The sequence below is a fragment of the Neoarius graeffei genome, chromosome 1 (assembly GCF_027579695.1).
Source record: "Neoarius graeffei isolate fNeoGra1 chromosome 1, fNeoGra1.pri, whole genome shotgun sequence".
NCBI lineage: Eukaryota > Metazoa > Chordata > Actinopteri > Siluriformes > Ariidae > Neoarius > Neoarius graeffei.
The window spans coordinates 110,592,843-110,613,910 of record NC_083569.1 but is presented as its reverse complement, the minus strand read 5'-3'; the positions used below and the strand labels follow the sequence as shown (position 1 = coordinate 110,613,910).

The 21,068-nt window shown below is 42.3% G+C and overlaps 1 protein-coding gene across 7 annotated transcripts in view; it reads right to left on the bottom strand.

Moving 5' to 3' along the window:
• LOC132881935 (tigger transposable element-derived protein 1-like) overlaps positions 1-19,815 on the bottom strand; it is a 155,128-nt gene extending 135,313 nt beyond the window's left edge. For all 7 annotated transcript variants that reach the window (XR_009654089.1, XM_060915074.1, XM_060915058.1 and 4 more), the window contains exons 1-2: positions 19,548-19,815; positions 1,704-1,758 (exon numbers count right to left, since the gene is read on the bottom strand). The gene's annotated coding sequence lies outside the window, so the exon portion shown is untranslated. The remainder of the gene's footprint in view (positions 1-1,703; positions 1,759-19,547) is intronic.
• Positions 19,816-21,068: the final 1,253 nt, after the last annotated feature.

Here is a 21,068-nt window from a genome sequence, read left to right as displayed (position 1 = left end):
TATATATATATAAAAGAAGGAAAAATGTTTTTATATAAAATTGTTGTAAATGTCAAATCTCTGTCTAGCAGGCTATACAAAAGTCAATTGATGTGAACAAAAATGTTTTGGGGTTTACAATGCCTGTCTGGATGCATTTAACTTTTTTTTCTAAACATAGCCCATTTTTTTTTTTTTTTTTTTTTTTACAGTGGGCTTGTTTCATGTTTACTTATTAGTAGTTTGCGGTTTATAAAAGTTAACAGTGATTTGAACAAAAATACGTTTAGGAGTACAAAGCTTATGCATTTAACATAATTTGAATGTAAATTTCAGTCACCTTTTTGTATGCATGTTTGCATATTATTAAACAAATTGCATATGAATGTTTATAAATCAAAACAAGTGTCATTATTGTTATTATTATTATTATTAGTAGTAGTAGTAGTAGCAGCAGTACTAGTAGTCATAGTAGGCCTAGTAGTGGTAACAACCTAGTCCGAGTAGATCATATTAACATGGTCATTTTAAAAGTAGCTCGCGAATCAAAATATTGTGGGCACCCCTGAAATACACCTATGTAAAGGAAACACTGACATAGGCCTTTTGTGATAAATTTTGCATATACATTCCAGGTGAGCACCAACATGATACTTCAAATTTGCTGCTCTAAATCCAAACTAAGGTAACACATTCACTGCTATATTAAATAATGGTTTATATGATTTATGAATACATTTTTCCTTTGGTTCTATAAAGTGTTTGTCTATTTACAATATATACAACTATTTACAGTTTCATGGTGCAGAAAATTTATTTCTTCTTTATTTTGAGCTTTTTAGCAAGAGCTAAAAGCTTGTTGGTCCTCTCCCTCTTTTTAGCCAACGATTCAGCCGTGAAAAAGTCGGCATCTGCGCCTTTAGTTTGTGTGGAGAGATATGATCTGCAATAACATGCATTGTTGGCTACAGACTGAAACATACTTTCAGAATGCACTGGCCAAGGCAGGACTAAACTCCATGTGCCTTCTAATAATAATTTTAAAAAAAACGGAATAGTAATTTGTAAGCTAAAAAGCCTGTGTCGACACTTTTTTTCTTTCGCCGAGTGGCAGCTGTGTTCAACTGGGGCGGGACATGACTGAATGGGTGTTTGATTTGTTAGCTGTCTTTAACTGGGGCGGGAGGGCGGGACATGACTGAATGGGTGTTTCTGATTCGTCAGCTGTCGTCCTTACACCGCATGGCATGCCCCAAGCGTTTACAAACACAGAATTCCAAGTCCTCCGCTCCAAAATCGGCAGCTTCAAAACGATTGATTTTTTTTTTTTAACCGACAACCAAAAAAAAATTAACCAGTTGACGTTGATTCGGTCAACCACCGGTCAAACGGTCATCAGTTAACATCCCCATACCCTAACCCCCCTAAAATTTTCTCAACGGATTTGCAACAATATAAAAAAAGGTCCATTTTGACTGAAAAAAAAAGCGGAATTCCACCAAAAAGAGGAAAACTCTCATCCCTGTTTAAAGATAAAGCGTCAGAATTTAGTCAACCTATTCCATTCCCCCCCCGACCTGTCTGGCTGCAGAGCAGACATTATATGTTCCACATATTTCACATGCTGCAGACCAACAGACAAGAAGATACATGAGTCTTGTCTAGTAGCCATCATTATACAAACTTTTACCCACATTCATACAAGTATTGAGGCATAAACTTACGTGCTCGTGTTTTTCTTTGGGTTTCTTGAGGTCAGAATCTGGCCTGGATGTCAAACTACAAAAAAAAAAAAGGTTTATTTGAAACAATAAGGCTTGGACTAAGTAACTGTGCAATAAACTAACTATTAAAACTCTGAAACCAATCTTGAATATAAATCTCTTGCATCAACTTTCCTACAGCACAGAACTCTCAATTTTGAGGGGCCAACCATTTGACTTTGATGGTTGAAAGGGGGGGGGGGATTAAGAAGATTTGGTGTAGACAGGATATTTTTTTCACACAATTTCAGATCCAGAAAATTTTTTTTGATTTTCTGATACATTTTGTACAACCACAGAGGAAGCCAAATTTCCCCCCCCCTCAAAGAAACTGGAGTCGGAAAATTTATTCCATAAAATCTTCCTAACACCCCCCCCCAATCAAAGTTAAAGCATATACGCAGAACCATAGCCTCACTTTTGTTTATAAATGCCTTGAGTCCTCAAGAATGGCACAGGGATAGTTTTAAGCGTTAACAATAAATCTAATATAATAATTTTTATGATTAAAATGATTCATAGGAGGTAGCGGTCTGAGTGAATGACCTTGACGTCCGTGACATCACAGCAGGAAGTCTATCGGCCTCATCGTGATTTCCGCTTTATTAAAACACAGAGCTGACTGCAAATTCGATCCTCCATTTTGAGCTAATTTATCGGCATGCCACGTAGATGTGTTGCTGGCGGGTGCAGCAACACAACAGAAGGTAGATTTACTTTGCATTCATGGGCCAAGAATATTCAAACGCATTTTGTGAGTTGTTTACGGGCACATTGGGCGCCTACGAAGTGGTCTCTCCTTTGTACATTTTACCGAAGACTCATACGAAACCTCTGATCTGTTGAGGAGCGTTGGCTATAAGCCTGTATTGAAAGAGGGTGCAGTACCAACAATTAAAGGAAAATTACAAGAAAAGGAAAGCAAGTTCAGTTGTACCAGTTCTCCTGGAGCGACAGCCGAGGGTAGCTGGTAAAACCCGAGACAGAACAGGATGTGACATTATCACTCGGGCAGTGACCTCCCCGTGGTTGTTGCTAAAACCGGTGACATCCTGTTCCGTCCCGTCCCGGGTTTTAGTAATTGCCTGAGCCGAGCAGTAATGGTGGAGTACTCAGTGTGCAGAAAATGGAGAATGAGTGGAGCAGCCATCTGATTTCTGCACTGGATATTGCTGCCATCTCGCCCTTATGTGGACGAAGCAAACGAACAGAGAACTGAACGAACAACTGAAAGTCAGATTGTTTCAAAAACAATCGGCCACAAGATCAGCTTTCAAGAAGCGAGAACACAGAGGGGCAAGATACAACTCTCATTTGAATACATCACAACACCACTACTCTTTGTTTACCCACATTTAGATAAATACATGTAACTTGTATTGTGTATTTAAGTTACCGGTATAAGATGATTTAATTTGCTTCAGAATGCGATTGTCTCAGTTCATCTGATTATTTAATTAGCCTTTTACGTTTTATGAGTGAAAATGCATGCATGTACATGTATGTTGCATAAGTTATAACACCCATCCTGTTTTAATGAGAGTCAACCCACAGTCAATGAAGTCAAATCAGTCTTAGTTGAGCAAGTCGGTAACAGTATTTCTTACTTTCGCCATAAATTTTTATTTATAGGCCTCGGCCTTAAAACTGGTTACCACTGTGAGTCACTCACTCAGGTCTGGCTGGCTCAACGGGGCAGCTCGAATGCCAACTTTGCGGTTGATTTTAAATCTCAAAAAAAAAAACACAATTTCTCTTCCCATTTATGCAGCATACAAGAGTCAAGGATGGAGATACTATCCACTCAAAATTTTACTTAAAAATAAAGGTTCTGCATATATGGATCTGTCTCAGAAACTGGGTACTGTGGGGGTACCCCACTAAATATACTCACAGTCAATAAACTATATGGTTTTGAATGGTAATGTTGGTTTTAATTTGAAATAAAATGATGAAAGAAATAATACAGATAAAACAATCTTTGATGTGAATACTCTATTCAGAATTTGGCAAAAATTCTGCAAATTTGTGGAAAAATGGCGGCTTGATTCGGGACATGATAAATGGTTGACTACATCGCATTCCCTTAAAAAGGTTGTAGTCCACTGAAAAGTCTACAGTTATCACTAATTGTATTTTAAGTTGTAACTTTATACAACTAAGGATTGGTGCCAGGGTTTCCCATACATAGACCATTGTGTGGTGCAGCGCCACACAATGGATTCCTAGCGCCACACAATCAGACTCGCGATTTTGAAAAAAAAAAATTCCGTTGCGTATCGTTCCGTTCATTCATAGTGCTCTTTCTTCTCGTTCATGCGCGCGCGCACACAGACAGACGGAGAGGCGTGCTCCAGGGATGAGAATTTTCCGCCGATCGGCAGATTTCCGACTTTTTCAGACCAAAATGATCGTTTTTGAGATCGATGTAAATCCATTGAAAAATTCGGGGGGGGGGGGGGGGGGGGGGGTGTGTGTGTGTGTGTATGGTTAACGATCTGTGGTCACCTTATAACGCAGACATCCCAAGTCTCCCGGAAGTTCCGAGAGTCTCCAACATATTGATAGTGGCTCCCTGATGCCCGCACATTGGAGAATATCTCCCGGAATCTACAGCAAGCGAGCAAGCGCGTGCACGCGAAACAATGTCTGCATCGCGCATATGATGGAGTGTGCGAGGGATCGCGCGAGAGAGCGCATATGACGGAGTGCGCGAGACAAAGAGCATCCTGATTGGGTTACTCAGCAAAATTAAGCCAATCAGCCTTCAGTGTGGGCGGGCTTCTCTTTTCTCGAGGACCAAAGCTTTCAGTTGAGTCAATGCAGCCTACAGGATCGGCATGGCAGAGAGAGAGCGCGCGCCCCAAAAAACGAAAATACAAAACCCACTTCACCTCAGATTACACAAAAGAATCTCCCTGTCTAATAAGGGTCAACAATAATGACAGTTTCACGCGATGTACTGTTTGCAACAGTGGTTTCAGCATTGCCCATGGAAATGATTGTAAAAGACATGTTGAGGTGAGGAGTGTCATTTCATGTGCATTATATTTAGGTCTACAACAGGCTGTCATGAAAAGACCAAACTTATTGAAGATTTCCGTAAAGTAACAATGTATGAATATATGTCATATATATCACATATTTATCAAATACAAGTCATATATAAGTGTGTATCTTTTATAAATGGGGTTAGCTTATCTAATGTAGCATGTTGGGGAGAATCATAGTATCATATCTATATTTCTAATAAAATTTTAGGTACGATACCGTGTATAACTCTCCTACTTGTTGCTCATTTCATAGGGGGACGGAATTGCTGGCATGTGCCACGCGGGAGCGTCTGCCCAAATTTTTTAAGCCGAGATGAACTTATAGTTTTTTATTTAAAAAAAAAAAAAATTCCAATATGTAATGCCCATTGTACATGCCTGTTCTTTAATTCAAAATCACCATCTTGATCTTCAAATTGACCATAGGTATCTGTATTACATTACACAACATCCTATCCAGATAAAACCTAGTTAATACACACAACAGTTGAAAGGGAAGTGATGAGTGATGTTGAATGTTGCCTGCTTAATATGCAAGACCTCCTGCGACCATGATAACATCAGAAGAAAGCTTAAGAGAATTATATGACAGAACTTTTTTCTGGTTTGCACTTCATTGTAAAGGATTAGAGTATTCAAAGACATGAATAGCAAAAATGCAGAAATATAATACTGTAGAGCTCGTTTATATTAAAAGGTGCATTGATTTTTTGAAATCATCAAATGTGAATTGATTAAAAACAAGTCTCTTGTACCATATTAATCATTTTCACCTGGTAGTCCACCAAGAAGGGGAATTTATTTCCAAATACATTGCAACTTTTTGCTGATAAAATTAATGGTTTTGGGGTAAAAAAAAAAAAAAAAAAGGCCAAAAATCATTAGCTCCCGCTCCCTGGGCCCCACTGGGTGCCTGCAGCCCCAAAACCCCTGGCTTTTTTCAGACTTGAATATTTTTCATTCTCATCCCTGAATAACGCAGTCTTCCTGATTTGCCTTCCGACCCCTTATTTTAAAAGGTAGCCTACGTCATGCTCATGATGAGCTTTATCATAGCCTTCTTAGCTTACATGAAACAGACATCCCTGAGTCAGGCTATAAACCAATTTTGATGCATACAGTAGCAGCTTGACGCGAGGAACCGGCCTTATTGCATTATCCCGTTTATCCTGCTTCAGCATTCATGCAAGTTATTAATAATGGCTTGACATTCACAATAAATAAGGATTTCCCACTCACCTAAATAAAACGTTATACTCGCGGGGATGCCTAGTTGATGCTATCTGAAGCATAAAATCTGAATATTTTAAGAAACATCTTTATTAGCTTTATTGGCGAAGTAGATAAACCATCACTGCACTGGATTTCTCAGCTATGAATAGGGTGAGCACATAGAAATTCAATATTCCTTTGTATTTTTTTTTTTTTTGATGTAATGGAAATTTTTAGTGCTTTGATGAAGAAAATGTACTTTTTTATCCATAGATTAAAACAGACCTCAGGAATAGGCTCCAAGGGGAACACCTGGCAGCCTGCTTACGAATCTCCATAAATGGTCCCGAACCCAATGACTTCCCTTATGATAAGGCACTTGAGTTTTTTTTCAGGAAGCCACGCAGAATTAAATGTTCTGATAGGGCATACAGGCTTTGCACCAATTAGGGTAATGCTTTTTCATTATTGTTAGTCGCCTTGGTGTTACCTTAAGTGGTTTCTTACATCTAATTATGATATTTTATTATTATTTTGTTGTTACATTATAGTATTTATTTCATTTTAGTATTGGTTGAGGTAAGTGATGAGTTCAATATTTAAAATAAAAACCTCCAGCTTGTTTTTTTGCACTTTATTCCTTGAATGTCAACTAAAGAATGATTGAAAGATTGCCACCAAAAAGGCAAAAAACTAAACTTTAACTTCAGTTTTGGTGAGTAATTTTCATAAATTTAAAAGACAGGTTTTCCACCAACATCAAGGCCAGCAAAAACCACGGTGTAAAACAAGACACTGGCCAGTCCCCCCAGGATTTCGCGGGCCTTTTTTGTGATTCTTGCGGGCTAAAATGTCTGATGTTGCGGGGGGGTTTCCAAAAAATTGCGATGAAAGTTGCGGTGTTTTTTAGGTTTTTGTTGCGATTACATTGAGGGAGGAAGTGAAAGTTGCGAGAAATTGTTGCGATTTTCTCTTTTGGTGATTAAAATGGAGTGATATGTTAAATATTAAGTTATTACTGAAAAACTATTGATTAAAAAAAAGACACTGAGAAATGGTCCTATAAACAACTTTACCAATATAAAAGATTACCAGGACTACAAAAATGCAGGAAAAATAGGCTTTACTTATCCAATTGCACCTGTTGGTTCAAAAGTTAAAGTGCATAGAACCTCACAGCACAACATGAAGTTATCTTAAAATATAATATAAATGCTTCAGCTTTCATGTAAGAAAAAAAAAACTATTAATACTAGTACTGTGTGCAGGCAGTCTCTCCTGAAGACTAAATTAAACAACAATTACAAACTAATAAAATAAATGGCTCAGGCTTCATAGAAGAAAAAAAACAATTTGAACAGAATCTCACAGTATGATGCTGAAGCTGCCTAAACAATGGAAAATAAAATACCATTTTGGCAAAAATGTTGACATCCATTAATTTCTTGTATTAAGTAAAAAAATAATGTAAAGTACACACAGTCCTTCACTGTAAACATAACACACTTTCAGTAACAGAATTTAAGCCTACATAAACACTGACTTGCACATGCTGCTTCTCTTGAACGTATGCACGGAAGTAAGGTGGAAGGTAGTTTGTCGACGTCACCTCAAGACGATGGCAACGATTGGCCAAATTCGCGGGAAAGCTGCGGTGATTGGATAATTGCAACACCGCCCTGAATTCGCGGGGATTGGCTGAATTTGCATTGAAGTTGCAAATCGCAACATCACGAAATCCTGGAGGGTCTGACTGGCGACCACAGACCGATAGAACATCCACAGGAGTTTCCTGCAGATGTTAAAGGACTGCAGCCTCCTAAGGAAGTACAGCCTGCTCTGTCCCTTCCTGTATAAGTGACTGGTGTTGCAAGTCCAGTCCAGCTTGCTGTTCAGCCACAGCCCGAGGTACTTGTAGGAATCCACAGCCTCCACCTCGACTCCCTCGATCAGAACTGGTCATGACCTTGGTCTGGACCTCCCAAAGTCAATGACCAGCTCCTTGGTCTTCGAGGTGTTGAGCTGCAGATGGTTCCTGTTGCACCACAAAGCAAATTCCCTCACCGGGCTCCTATACTCCTCCTCTCTGTTGTTACTGATACACCCAACGATGGCTGGGTCATCAGCAAACTTCTGAATGTGACACAGCTCTGAGTTAAGTCCAGCACAAGTCCACGGTGTACAGGGTGAAGAGAAGAGGGGCCAGCACCATGCCCTGGGGTGCTCCGGTGCTGCTAATCACAGTGTCTGACGTGATGTCCTTCAGCCTGATGTACTGCGGCCTGTCGGTGAGGTAACTGAAGATCCAGGTGACCAGGCAGGGGTCCACTCGCATCCTGTTCAGTTTGTCCTGAAGCAAAAGGGGCTGGATGGTGTTGAAGGCACTCAAGAAGTCCAAGAAGAGGATCTTCACTGTGCCATTTCCCTTATCCAGATGCGAGTGGGCTCGGTGTAACAGGTAGAAGATGGCGTCTTCCACACCAACACCTGCCCGGTATGCAAACTGCAGACAGTCCTGGGCATGTTGTATCTGGGGTCTGAGGAGGCTGAGGAAGAGCTGCTCCAACATCATCTTCAGATGTGAAGTGAGCGCCACCGGTCAGAAGTCGTTCAGCTCGCTGGGCCGATTCTTTTTGGGAACTGAAACGATACATGATGTCTTCCAGAGGGTGGACACTCTCCCCAGCTGCAGGCTGAGGTTGCGTTGGAGTGGTTCACCCAGTTCAGCAGCGCAGGTCTTCAGTAGTCGGGGACACACCTTGTCCGGGCCTGCTACTTTCCTGGGGTGAAGCTTCCTCAGTTGACCTCTGACCCGGTCTGCAGTAATGCATGGAGGAGTCTGTGTTGAGGTGGGGGAGGAGGGGGCTGCTGTGATGACTGGGGGGAGGTGTGTTGAGGGAAGGAGGAGAGATGGCTGCAGTGAGGGGGAGGGTGGGGGGATGTGGGCTGGTTGAACCAGTTGAAGTCATTCAACTCGTTCGCCCTCTGCACTGTCCCCTCAACGACTCTGGTCGTTGTACTGTGGCCTGTGATGGTTTTCACACCTTCCCAGACCTCCCTCATGCTGTTCTCCTTCAGCTTCTGTGCCACCTTTCTCCTGTAGCGGTTCTTAGCTTCCCTCACGCAGCGTTTCACCTCCTGCTGTGCTGCTTTCATCGCCTCCCTATCCCTGCTCCCGAAGGCGGCCTTCTTCCTGTTGAGGACATCTTTGGCTTCCTGTGTTACCCGTGGCTTGCTATTACGGTAACACCGTACAGTCTTAGCGGGGGAGACCACATCTGCACAGAAGTTGAGGTAATCCGTCAGACAGTGTGTCAGCCCCTCTATTGCCGCTTTTCCACTACAAACGCGGCTGAGCCGTGCCGTGCTGAGTCGAGCTGAGCGGGGCTGTTGGAGTTGCATTTCGACTACAACCGCGCTGAACCGTGCTGGCTGGAAGTGGGTGGACACATTGGGTGGAGTTAACGAAAGTGGGTGGACGTCACGTGATGTTGTTAAGCAGCGCAAACAGTGACATCAGTGAGCTTTTAAGCGGTAGTCTCACGACCCGAATAGTAAACAATAAACATGGAGGACATGGAGTCGTTACTGTTGCTGGTCTTGGTGCTGTGGCTTGTTGTCACCGACAACGCCAACAGATACTGGCAAGAGCGTATAGATGAGGCGAGGCGCATAAGGCTTCAGAAATTCTCGTAATTCGTAATTATTCTTCTTCCGGGTTTGCGGTGTTTACAGATCCCAGCGTGCTCGCGGGGCGTGTGTGGGCATGTGAGGACACTCCTCCTCACCAATCAGTGCACAGGGGAGTGTCTGCTCACGCCCCCAGCCTCACTCGGCACGGATTGGCTCGCTTCAGCCCCACTCCAAAACGGTGCGAGTTTTAGGGGCTAAGCAGGGCTGAAGCGAGCAGAGTCGTGCTGTTTTTTGGTAGTCGAAACGCGAGCCGTGTCGGGCTGAAGTGAGCTGAAGTGAGCTGAAAAAGGGTAGTGGAAAAGGGCCATATGTCCTCACAGTGTGGGCTAAGCAGCACATTCCAGTCCATGATGTCATAGCCCTCAGAGACTGCATCTTCCATTTCAGGGGACCACCTCCTGATGGAGCTAGTTGTTGCAGGCTGCCTTTGAACCGGGGGGGGGTACTTCGGCTGTAGACGAACCAGGTTGTGATCAGACTTCCCTAGTGGGGGCAGGGGTGTGACTCTGTATGCATCCCTCACATTAGCATACAGCAAGTCAATTGTCCTGTTGTTCCTTGTTGGACAGTCCACAGCCTGGTAAAAAGCAGCCAAAGTAGAGTCCAAAGTAGCATGATTAAAGTCCCCAGAAATTATCATAAATGTCTCAGGGTGCTGTGTCTGCAGCCTTGCTGTGACAGAGTGAATCCTCTCACATGCAGCAACTGCGTCTGCCCTCGGAGGGATGTAAACACAGATGGTGATCACGTGACTGAACTCTCTCGGCAGATAATATGGCCACAGGCTAACGGCTAGCAGCTCCAAGTCCGGGCAACATAAAACTGTCTTTACGGAGATATGTCCCGGGTTACACCAGCGGTTGTTAACATAAATGATGATGATGATGATGATAAGTGCAGGAAAATGGTGAAAACAACGGTTGATGTAATGGCCTACAATCCCAACGCTTCAAGTCTTACTCGCTATGCGGAGTTTCCGTGTTCTGTGCCAAGTGACGTCAGAGCATTGCTGGAAACTATCGGAGGGAGGAGGGGTCTGACTGGTTAAAGGAGATACGCAGAACCTTTATTTTTAAATAAATTTCTGAGTGAAAAGTATCTCCATCCTCAATTTTAAGGCCGAGGCCTTTGACAGCGATAGAGCAAAGCCATATAAATAAAAATTTATGGTGAAAGTAAGTCATGTATTTTATTTTCCATTGTTTAGGCAGCTTCAGCATCATACTGTGAGATTCTGTTCAAATTGTTTTTTTTTCTTCTATGAAGCCTGAGCCATTTATTTTATTAGTTTATAATTATTGTTTAATTTAGTCTTCAGGAGAGACTGCCTGCACACAGTACTAGTTTTTTTTTCTTACATGAAAGCTGAGGCATTTATATTATATTTTAAGGTAACTTCATGTTGTGCAGTGAGGTTCACTTTAACTTTTGAACCAACAGGTGCATTTGGATAAGTAAAGCCTATTTTTCTGCATTTTTGTAGTCCTGGTAATCTTTTATATTAGTAAAGTTGTTTATAGGACCATTTCTCAGTGTCTTTGTTTTTTTTAATCAATAGTTTTTCAGTAATATTTAACATACTCAATTTTAATCACAAAAAAAGAAAATCGCAACAATTTCTCGCAACTTTCACTTCCTCCCACAATGTAATCGCAACAAAAACCTTAAAAAACCGCAACTTTCATCGCAATTTTTTGGAAAACCCCCCGTAACATCAGACATTTTAGCCCGCAAGAATCACAAAAAAGGCCCGCGAAATCCTGGGGAGACTGATACATGTACATGCATGCATGCATTTTCACTGACAAAATGTAAAAGGCTAATTAAATAATCAGATGAACTGAGACTATCACATTCTGAAGCAAATTAAGTCATCTTATTCTGGTAACTTAAACACACAATACAAGTTACATGTATTAATCTAAATGCAGGGAAACAACGTGTTGTTTCTGTTGTTTTGTATCCAAATGAGAGTTGTATCTTGCCCATCTGTATTCTCACTTCTTGAAAGCTGATCTCGTGGCCGATTGTTTTAAAATAATCTGACTTTCAGTTCTCTGTTGATTCACTTCTTCCACATACAGTGGTGCTTGAAAGTTTGTGAACCCTTTAGAATTTTCTATATTTCTGCATAAATATGACCTCAAACATCATCAGATTTTCACACAAGTCCTAAAAGTAGATAAAGAGAATCCAGTTAAACAAATGAGACAAAAATATTATACTTGTTCATTTACTGATTGAGGAAAATGATCCAATATTATATATCTGTGAGTGGCAAAAGTATGTGAACCTCTAGGATTAGCAGTTCATTTGAAGGGGAAATTAGAGTCAGGTGTTTTCAATCAATGGCATGACAATCAGGTGTGAGTGGGCACCCTGTTTTATTTAAAGAACAGGGATCAATCAAAGTCTGATCTTCACAACATATGTTTGTGGAAGTGTATCATGGCACGAACAAAGGAGATTTCTGAGGACCTCAGAAAAAGCGTTGTTGATGCTCACCAGGCTGGAAAAGGTTACAAAACCATCTGTAAAGAGTTTGGACTCCACCAACCCACAGTCAGACAGATTGTGCTCAAATGGAGGAAATTCAAGACCATTGTTACCCTCCCCAGGAGTGGTCAACCAACAAAGATCACTCCAAGAGCAAGGCATGTAATAGTCAGCGAGGTCACAAAGGACCCCAGGGTAAATTCTAAGCAACTGAAGGCCTCTCTCACATTGGCTAATGTTAATGTTCATGAGTCTACCATCAGGAGAACACTGAACAACAATGGTGTGCATGACAGAGTTGCAAGGAGAAAGCCACTGCTCTCCAAAAAGAACTTTGCTGCTTGTCTGCAGTTTGCTAAAGATCATGTGGACAAGCCAGAAGGCTATTGGAAAAATGTTTTGTGGACGGATGAGACCAAAATAGAACTTTTTAGTTTAAATGAGAAGCATTCTGTTTGGAGAAAGGAAAACACTGCATTCCAGCATAAGAACCTTATCCCATCTGTGAAACATGGTGGTGGTAGGATCATGGTTTGGACCTGTTTTGCTGCATCTGGGCCAGGATGGCTTGCCATTATTGATGGAACAATGAATTCTGAATTATACCAGTGAATTCTAAAGGAAAATGTCAGGACATCTGTCCATAAACTGAATCTCAGAAGAAGGTGGGTCATGCAGCAACACAACGACCCTAAGCACGCAAGTCGTTCTACCAAAGAATGGTTAAAGAAGAATAAAGTTAATGTTTTGGAATGGCCAAGTCAAAGTCCTGACCTTAATCCAATGGAAATGTTGTGGAAGGACCTGAAGTGAGCATTTCATGTGAGGAAACCCACCAACATCCCAGAGCTGGAGCTGTTCTGTATGCAGGAATGGGCTAAAATTCCTCCAAGCTGGTGTGCAGGACTGATCAACAGTTACCGGAAATGTTTAGTTGCAGTTATTGCTGCACAAGGGGGTCACACCAGATACTGAAAGCAAAGGTTCACATACTTTTGCCACTCACAGATATGTAATATTGGATCATTTTCCTCAATAAAGAAATGATCAAGTATAATATTTTGTCTCATTTATTTAACTGGGTTCTCTTTATCTACTTTTAGGACTTGTGTGAAAATCTGATGATGTTTTAGGTCATATTTATGCAGAAATATAGAAAATTCTAAAGGGTTCACAAACTTTCAAGCACCACTGTAAGGGCGAGATGGCAGCAATAGGGAGGGAAAGTACCGTATTTTCTGGACTATAGAGCGCACCTGTATATAAGCCACACCCGCTCTATTTTTTTTTTTTTAATTTAAAAAAAGAGATACAAGCCGCACCGGGCTATAAGCCGCAGATATCTATGTTGAAAAATTAGATATTTACTGCATGTACAGAACGATTTTGTACTGTAAATGTACATGTATGTACCTGAACAGATTCTTTCCGAACAGTGCCTTTTAACACAGCAGCAACTTTGCTGATTAAAACGGAACAGAACCAAGAGAAAATAACTGGTATTTATCTACCTTCATTTCTCCTGTGTTTGAAACCACAAGTCACTTTAATCATCTTCGCTGAAACCCATGAAGCCGTCTTTTTCAGTGTCGGAGTTGAACAGCCTCAGAAGCGCTTCGTCACATCTGTCTCCATCAGTCTCGCTCTCCGTGTCACTGTCATTCTCTGGTGAAGTTAGCTCTGAAGGTGCGCCGCTCTCTTCGCGTAGCAGTCCAGCCTTTCGGAACCCGTTGGTGATGGTGGATTCTTTCACAGCACTCCACGCTGTTAGGATCCACTGACAGACATCAGAAAAGGATGCTTTTCGCATGCGGCCAGTTTTTGTGAAAGACTTCTCACCACTTGTCATTCAAGTCTCCCACTCAACCCGGAGTGCAGCTTTAAATGCCTGATTCACACTGATGCCAAGTGGCTGCAAATACTTTGTTGTACCTCCAGGAATCACAGCTGGAATGGAGTTTGTTTTCTTGATCGCTGCTTTCACAGAATCTGTGATGTGAGCCCTCATGCTATCCAAAACAAGCAGTGCTTTTTTCTGGTGAAAAAATCCTCCCGGGCGCTTACCGTAGCACTCCGTTAACCATTCATTCATTAGGCCTTCCATCATCCACCCTTTGGTGTTAACTTTGACCACTATGCCTTTCGGGAGTTGTTCTTTTGGCATAGTTATGCGCTTAAAAATCACCATTGGTGGAAGTTTTTGTCCGGATGCCGTGCATGCCAGAACACGGCCTGTTGTTTTCAACAACACGGATGATGCACCTGTCTTGTTAACAGTCTTGGTCAGTGGCAGATCAAACGTCAAAGGGACTTCATCCATATTTATGATGTCGTCTGGTCCGATGGAGTTTTCTTGTATCTTTGTTTCAACGAATTTGTGGAAGTTTTAAATTTTTTCCTGATGGTCAGGGGGGAGTTGCTGACAGAGAGTGGTCCGTGCCCTAATGGACAGGTTTTTACGTCTCATAAATCTGAAACACCATGATGGCCCAGCTTTGAAATCTTCAATATTCATTTCGCGGCCGATTGTTTCGGCTTTCAGTCGGACCTGTATAGTGGATACACCTCGGCCACCTGCTCTCTGTGTGTTCACCCAGTCCTCCAGGACATTTTCAAGTTCAGGCCACCTGCTTTTATGTCCTCTGAAAGCTTTTCTCGACTTTTGGCATTGCATGAGCTCTTCCCGCTGCCGCCTCCAACGTCTCACCATAGATTCATTGACACCAAGCTTGGGTGCAGCAGCGCGGTTTCCTTCCTGGATAGCAAGCTCGATGGCCTTCAACTTAAAACTTGCATCATACGAACTTCTTCGTGTGGTTTCCATGATGAAGGGGCGAGGATTTGAAAATAATTACCGTACCAGTTAGTAATTTGTCGTGCGTGTTCTATCTGCTAAAGATCTGCTAATTCTTCTTTGCATTGATTTTTCGTCGATCTTATTTTTGATTCTACTTCCGGTTAGAGCACCCCTAGTGGTGGAAGAAAAATCCACAGAATAGCCGCACCTTTGTATAAGCCGCATGGTTCAAAACCTAGGAAAAAAGTAGCGGCTTATAGTCCAGAAAATACGGTAATCTCATCGCCCCCTACTAGATGCGTTCCAACCTCTATGGCAAAATGAATGGGAATATCTTTAAAAAAAATTACATTTCGAGTTACACTTCAAAGTTAAGACAATGGCTTCCATATGTTGTGCATGTCGGGCAGCTCTATCAATCCTGGTGATCATACTTTATTTTTTCCACCGATTTGAATTGTTTTGAATGTTTTTTAATAAGCTGATCAAAGACTACACGGACCCGACGTCGCGTATGTGACGTCACCGCAAGTCTAGCGCCTTTCCAAATCTGTAGCAGGTAGCGGCCGATCAACATGCCAATTTGTATAGCGTGGTTGGCGGAGTATTTCTGGACCAATAAGAAATGCATCCCTCGTGGGGATAACCATGACAGATCAGGGCATGTAGTCAACTGCCACTATTCACAGGGAGAGCTGTCAGCACTCGTAAGGGCTAGTATGAAGAACAAAACTTATCAAGCCTACTGCTGATGTAATATGAGCGACTCTGACTTGACAGTTTGTTTGTAGTCCGTTTCTGACAGGTTAGGGGCAATTTAGATCTTTTAAAAGACAGCGAAATTTCACCTGATACTTTCACAGTTAGTAAATAATCCCAACATATACAACATATTTTTTGGGGGTGTACAAGTTCCACGTCATAACTTTGTGGGATTTTTTTTAAAAATCGGGTCTATGGGATTTTCAATAGTATGGCTCTCAGCTTAGGAACACTACCACTAGGATCGCTGTGTTTCACTTTCCCTCCCTATATCCAGCAGAGAAATCAGACGGCTGCTCCACTCATTCTCCATTTTCTCCATACTGAGTACTCCGCCATTACTGCTCAGCTCAGGCAATTACTAAAATCCGGGATGGAACATCACCGGTTTTAGCAACAACCTCAGGGAGGTCACTGCCCGAGCGATTAGGGTTGCCACCATTCAGAAATGAAAATAAGGGACGCCCACCACGGCTCCTTGGGGCCATGACCACCACGGGCACGACTCCCATGGGGTGGGGTGCCCGCAGCAGTGGTATGTTTTATTTTGTAGGTGTTTTTAGTAAAGGGGTGATCAAGAAAGCAATTATTCATACTTAAAGATTGAAATGCTTTATTGCCAATGCTGTAAAAATGTATAATGTACAAGTGGGCAACAATGAACTTAAAATATAATCTAAATATATTGAGAACTTAATATCACTGTAAATGTAAGTGCATAACTGTTCTTGGTGTAGGGACTCTCTTTGTGAACCTTGGGGACATTTTTACTTAAGAAAAAAAGAGAACAAAAAAACAATAAAAACACAACAAACATGTATGTCTGCTTATTCAAGAATGCAGAAAACAAGTGCAAAACATTACTCCTTCCCTCAACAGTCCTGAGTTCATCAGGAACTGTTGCGTTTCTCTTGTCTGTGGAGTAGACCAGATTTAAACAGTCAACAGATTTCCCTCACTTATTTTTCCAAGTGTACTTCTTGTTACTCCTTGCTGCACTGAGTAACTCTTTGTCTTTCAAAGCGCTGTTGTAAAACTCGGATTTTTTGAGCAGCGCCGGTGTGTGTTGTCGGTCTCTAGGCAACCGTGACAGCGCCACACGCAGTGACGCAGGCAGCCAGGCACAGACGCACAGAGCGTGACACAGAGTGGAGGGGTTTGTGTCCTGGGTAGATCCCGCAACGTAGTATTTCCTGTTTTATTTTGTTCATTAGGCGGCACGGTGGTGTAGTGGTTAGCGCTGTTGTCTCACAGCAAGAAGGTCCTGGGTTCGAGCCCCATGGCCGGCGAGGGCCTTTCTGTGTGGAGTTTGCATGTTCTCCCCATGTCCGCGTGGGTTTCCTCCGGGTGCTCCAGTTTCCCCCACAGTCCAAAGACATGCAGGTTAGGTTAACTGGTAACTCTAAATTGACCGTAGGTGTGAATGGTTGTCTGTGTCTATGTGTCAGCCCTGTGATGACCTGGTGACTTGTCCAGGGTGTACCCCACCTTTCGCCCACAGTCAGCTGGGATAGGCTCCAGCTTGCCTGCGACCCTGTAGAACAGGATAAAGCAGCTAGAGATAATGAGATGAGATTTTGTTCATTATTGTTAGATTTAGTGTTGATATGTGTGAGACAGACATGTGTATTGGACATTTATGAAAACACGGAACAAATAGCGTCCCGTATCGGTTCAATACGGGACACAAGATTTAACTGCCAAATAAAGGACGAGTCCGTATTTTACGGGATGGGTGGCAACCCTACGAGCGATATGCCACGTCCTGTTCCGTCCCGGGTTTTACCAGCTACCCTTTCCTTTTCTTGTCGTTTTCCTTTTCTTTAATTTTTAGTACTACACCCTCTTTCAATACAGGCTTATAGCCAATGCTCCTCAACAGATCAGAGGTCTCATACGAGTCTTCAGTAAAATGTGCAAAGGAGAGACCACTTCATAGCCGCCCAACGTGCAAAACACGTCCAAATCTTTGCAGTTTGAACATTCTTGGGCCATGAATGCACCATAAATCCACCTTCTGTTGTGTTGCTGCACCTGCCAGCAACACATCTACACTACCGTTCAAAAATTTGGGGTCACCCAGACAATTTTGTGTTTTCTATGAAAAGTCACACTTTTATTTACCACCATAAGTTGTAAAATGAAGAGAAAATATACTCAAGACATTTTTCTGGCCATTTTGAGCATTTAATCGACCCCACAAATGTGATGCACCAGAAACTCAATCTGCTCAAAGGAAGGTCAGTTTTATAGCTTCTCTAAAGAGCTAAACTGTTTTCAGCTGTGCTAACATGCTAACATCAGGGTTTTTTCTAGAAAAATTTAGTATGAGGGCGCTCACCATGGTGAGGGAGCAAAGCAACGGTTGTCCGTCCCTCCCCCCGCCGTGCGAAGCCTTTGAAAAAATGAGGCTACAATGGGACATTCTGAGGCTATCTGAGAGGGAAATTGTAACAAATTATCTGTCAACATTGAAAAAGAAAGAAGTAATCTTCTTCTGCCCCGGACAGTCTTTGGCTTTCTTCCGTTTCGTGCCGCGGGATGACATCTTTAAATGCTCAAGTGTCAACAAAAACAACTCGCAAAGTACTTCTGTCAAAAGCTCCCACGCCGGTGGGTGAAAGGTCATTCAGTCTCAAGATATCTCGCTCTACAAGTCAGCTGACCTTGTATGTAACCCATGTCAAATCTCGCAAGAGCAGCCGCGACAAGTAAACAACATGGCGCCTCAGTCTGGAAAAAACGCCAATTCGGATTGTTTTTGCACCGTCTGGTGGTGTATCTACTATGATTGGAATATTTTTGGAGTAATTATAACATATTTGATAATCAGACACATTGTGACGTGGTGTTGCTGGGATGTTTTTACGGAGAAAAGATCGTTTTGAGAAAGACTGCATGTTGTGCAGTAGCATATAAGTGCATAGCCTAAGTGTGACTTGGGGTTCAATCGGCATTTCGGTAAGGGGGTGCACGCCGAGAGTAAGAGGGCGCAGCGCCCCTGTTCCCCGGTTTAGACGAAAGCCTGTAATATGATTGTACAAGGATTTTCTAATCATCCATTAGCCTTCTGAGGCAATGAGCAAACACATTGTACCATTAGAACACTGGAGTGAGAGTTGCTGGAAATGGGCCTCTATACACCTATGGAGATATTGCACCAAAAACCAGACATTTGCAGCTAGAATAGTCATTTACCACATTAGCAATGTATAGAGTGGATTTCTGATTAGTTTAAAATGACCTTCATTAAAAAGAACAGTGCTTTTCTTTCAAAAATAAGGAAGTTTCAAAGTGACCCCAAACTTTTGAACGGTAGTGTACATGGCATGGTGATAAATTAGCTCAAAATGGAGGCTCGGAGTTGCAATCAGCTCTGCGTTTTAGTAAAGCGGAAGTGCTGGTGAGACCGATCGACTTCCTGCTGTGACGTCACGGATGTCAAGGTCATTCACTCAGACCGCTACGTCTATGAATCATTATTTTTAATCGTAAAAATTACGATATTTGATTTGTTGTTAACGCTTAAAACGATCCCTGTGCCATTCTTGAGGTCTCAAGGCGTTTATAAACGGAAGTGAGGCCGTGGCTCTGCGTATCTGCTTTAAAATATTTTCAATATTTATGAACTCATCAACAATGGAGGAATTCTGCATATCTTAGCTATCTGAGCTCCTTATTTTCAGTTAGTTTACATCATCATCTGTGTTCACATCTGTATTTTAACCATTTTCCTTTAAAGTGGCCGCTGAGTGTGTATGGCCGAATAGTTAAATAAATTAAATGTGCTACCTGTTTTGTGTTTCTCCTCGTTAATGTGTTTGCGTGGCGTGAGTCCCTCTGCTCAGCCTGCAGATTCCTCAAGCACTCGGGATCAAAACCGCCTCACAAACAACCGAATTTCCCCTAAAGGCGAGAGTCTCTAAAGTCTGACCTGCTCCCAGGTTGTGTAGCCGCTGTTTCACAAGTCGTTCCGGAACACAGAAGAAATATTTTCCCTTATTATCGCGCTTATTGTCCGAGCAGCTAGTTTTTCAACAATGTTTTTGTACATCCCGTTGTCAAGCGCAGCGAGCCAATCAAGATACAGGATTTTACGTCAGGCTGACGTAGGACCCCGCCCACAAAATAGCTTCATTTCGCGCTGTACAGACGAGTGAAGCCTTCTGGCCGCCATATTACCACACCCATATTAACGCTGAAATCTGGAGAGCTCTTCGGCCCGTCAGAGTGAAGTCATCTGGCCGCCATCTTACCACTCGTATCGCGTGTATTAGGTTTATGTGTTAAACCTATGTGTCGTATCTGATCGTCTCATTATCTGTAGCCGCTTTATCCTGTTCTACAGGGTCTCAGGCAAGCTGGAGCCTATCCCAGCTGACTACGGGCGAAAGGCAGGGTACACCCTGGACAAGTCGCCAGGTCATCACAGGGGTTACATATAGACACAGACAGGGGCGTAGCCATCATTTTAGAAGTGAGGGGAACAAATTGTTCATTGGTCTATTGAGTGATTTATCATCCTCTCCGGCACGGTGGTGTAGTGGTTAGCGCTGTCACCTCACAGCAAGAAGGTCTGGGTTCGAGCCCCGTGGCCGGCGAGGGCCTTTCTGTGTGGAGTTTGCATGTTCTCCCCGTGTCTGCGTGGGTTTCCCCCACAGTCCAAAGACATGCAGGTTAGGTTAACTGGTGACTAAATTGACCGTAGGTGTGAATGTGAGTGTGAATGGTTGTCTGTGTCTATGTGTCAGCCCTGTGATGACCTGGCGACTTGTCCAGGGTGTACCCCGCCTTTCGCCCGTAGTCAGCTGGGATAGGCTCCAGCTTGCCTGCGACCCTGTAGACCAGGATAAAGCGGCTAGAGATAATGAGATGAGATGAGTAGTGACTCTTCTCACCTGTGACCCCGCATAATCATCCCTGTTGGCCTCTGGTCCACTGTCTCCTCTCTCACCCTGCTCTTTCTATTGTGGCAATAAAGATTAAAAAATATGCAGAAAGCAACATTTTGAAATAGAATTAGGAATACAGTAATAATAATCAGCAAATTCATGTACTTTAAACTTTAACTACCACAAAAATAAATTAAATCTTTACAAAAATAAGTCAAAGGAACACAAATACATTTATATTCTTATTTTCTACCCAGAAGTGAGTAATCTTAGAGTAGCCAAAATAGTAACATTACTCAAGTAAGAGTATTGTTACTTTAGAATAATATTACTCAAGTAAAAGTAAAACATATTTTGCAACAAAGCAACTCTTAAGAGTACAATTTATCCAAAAAGTTACTCAAGTAAATGTAACGGAGTA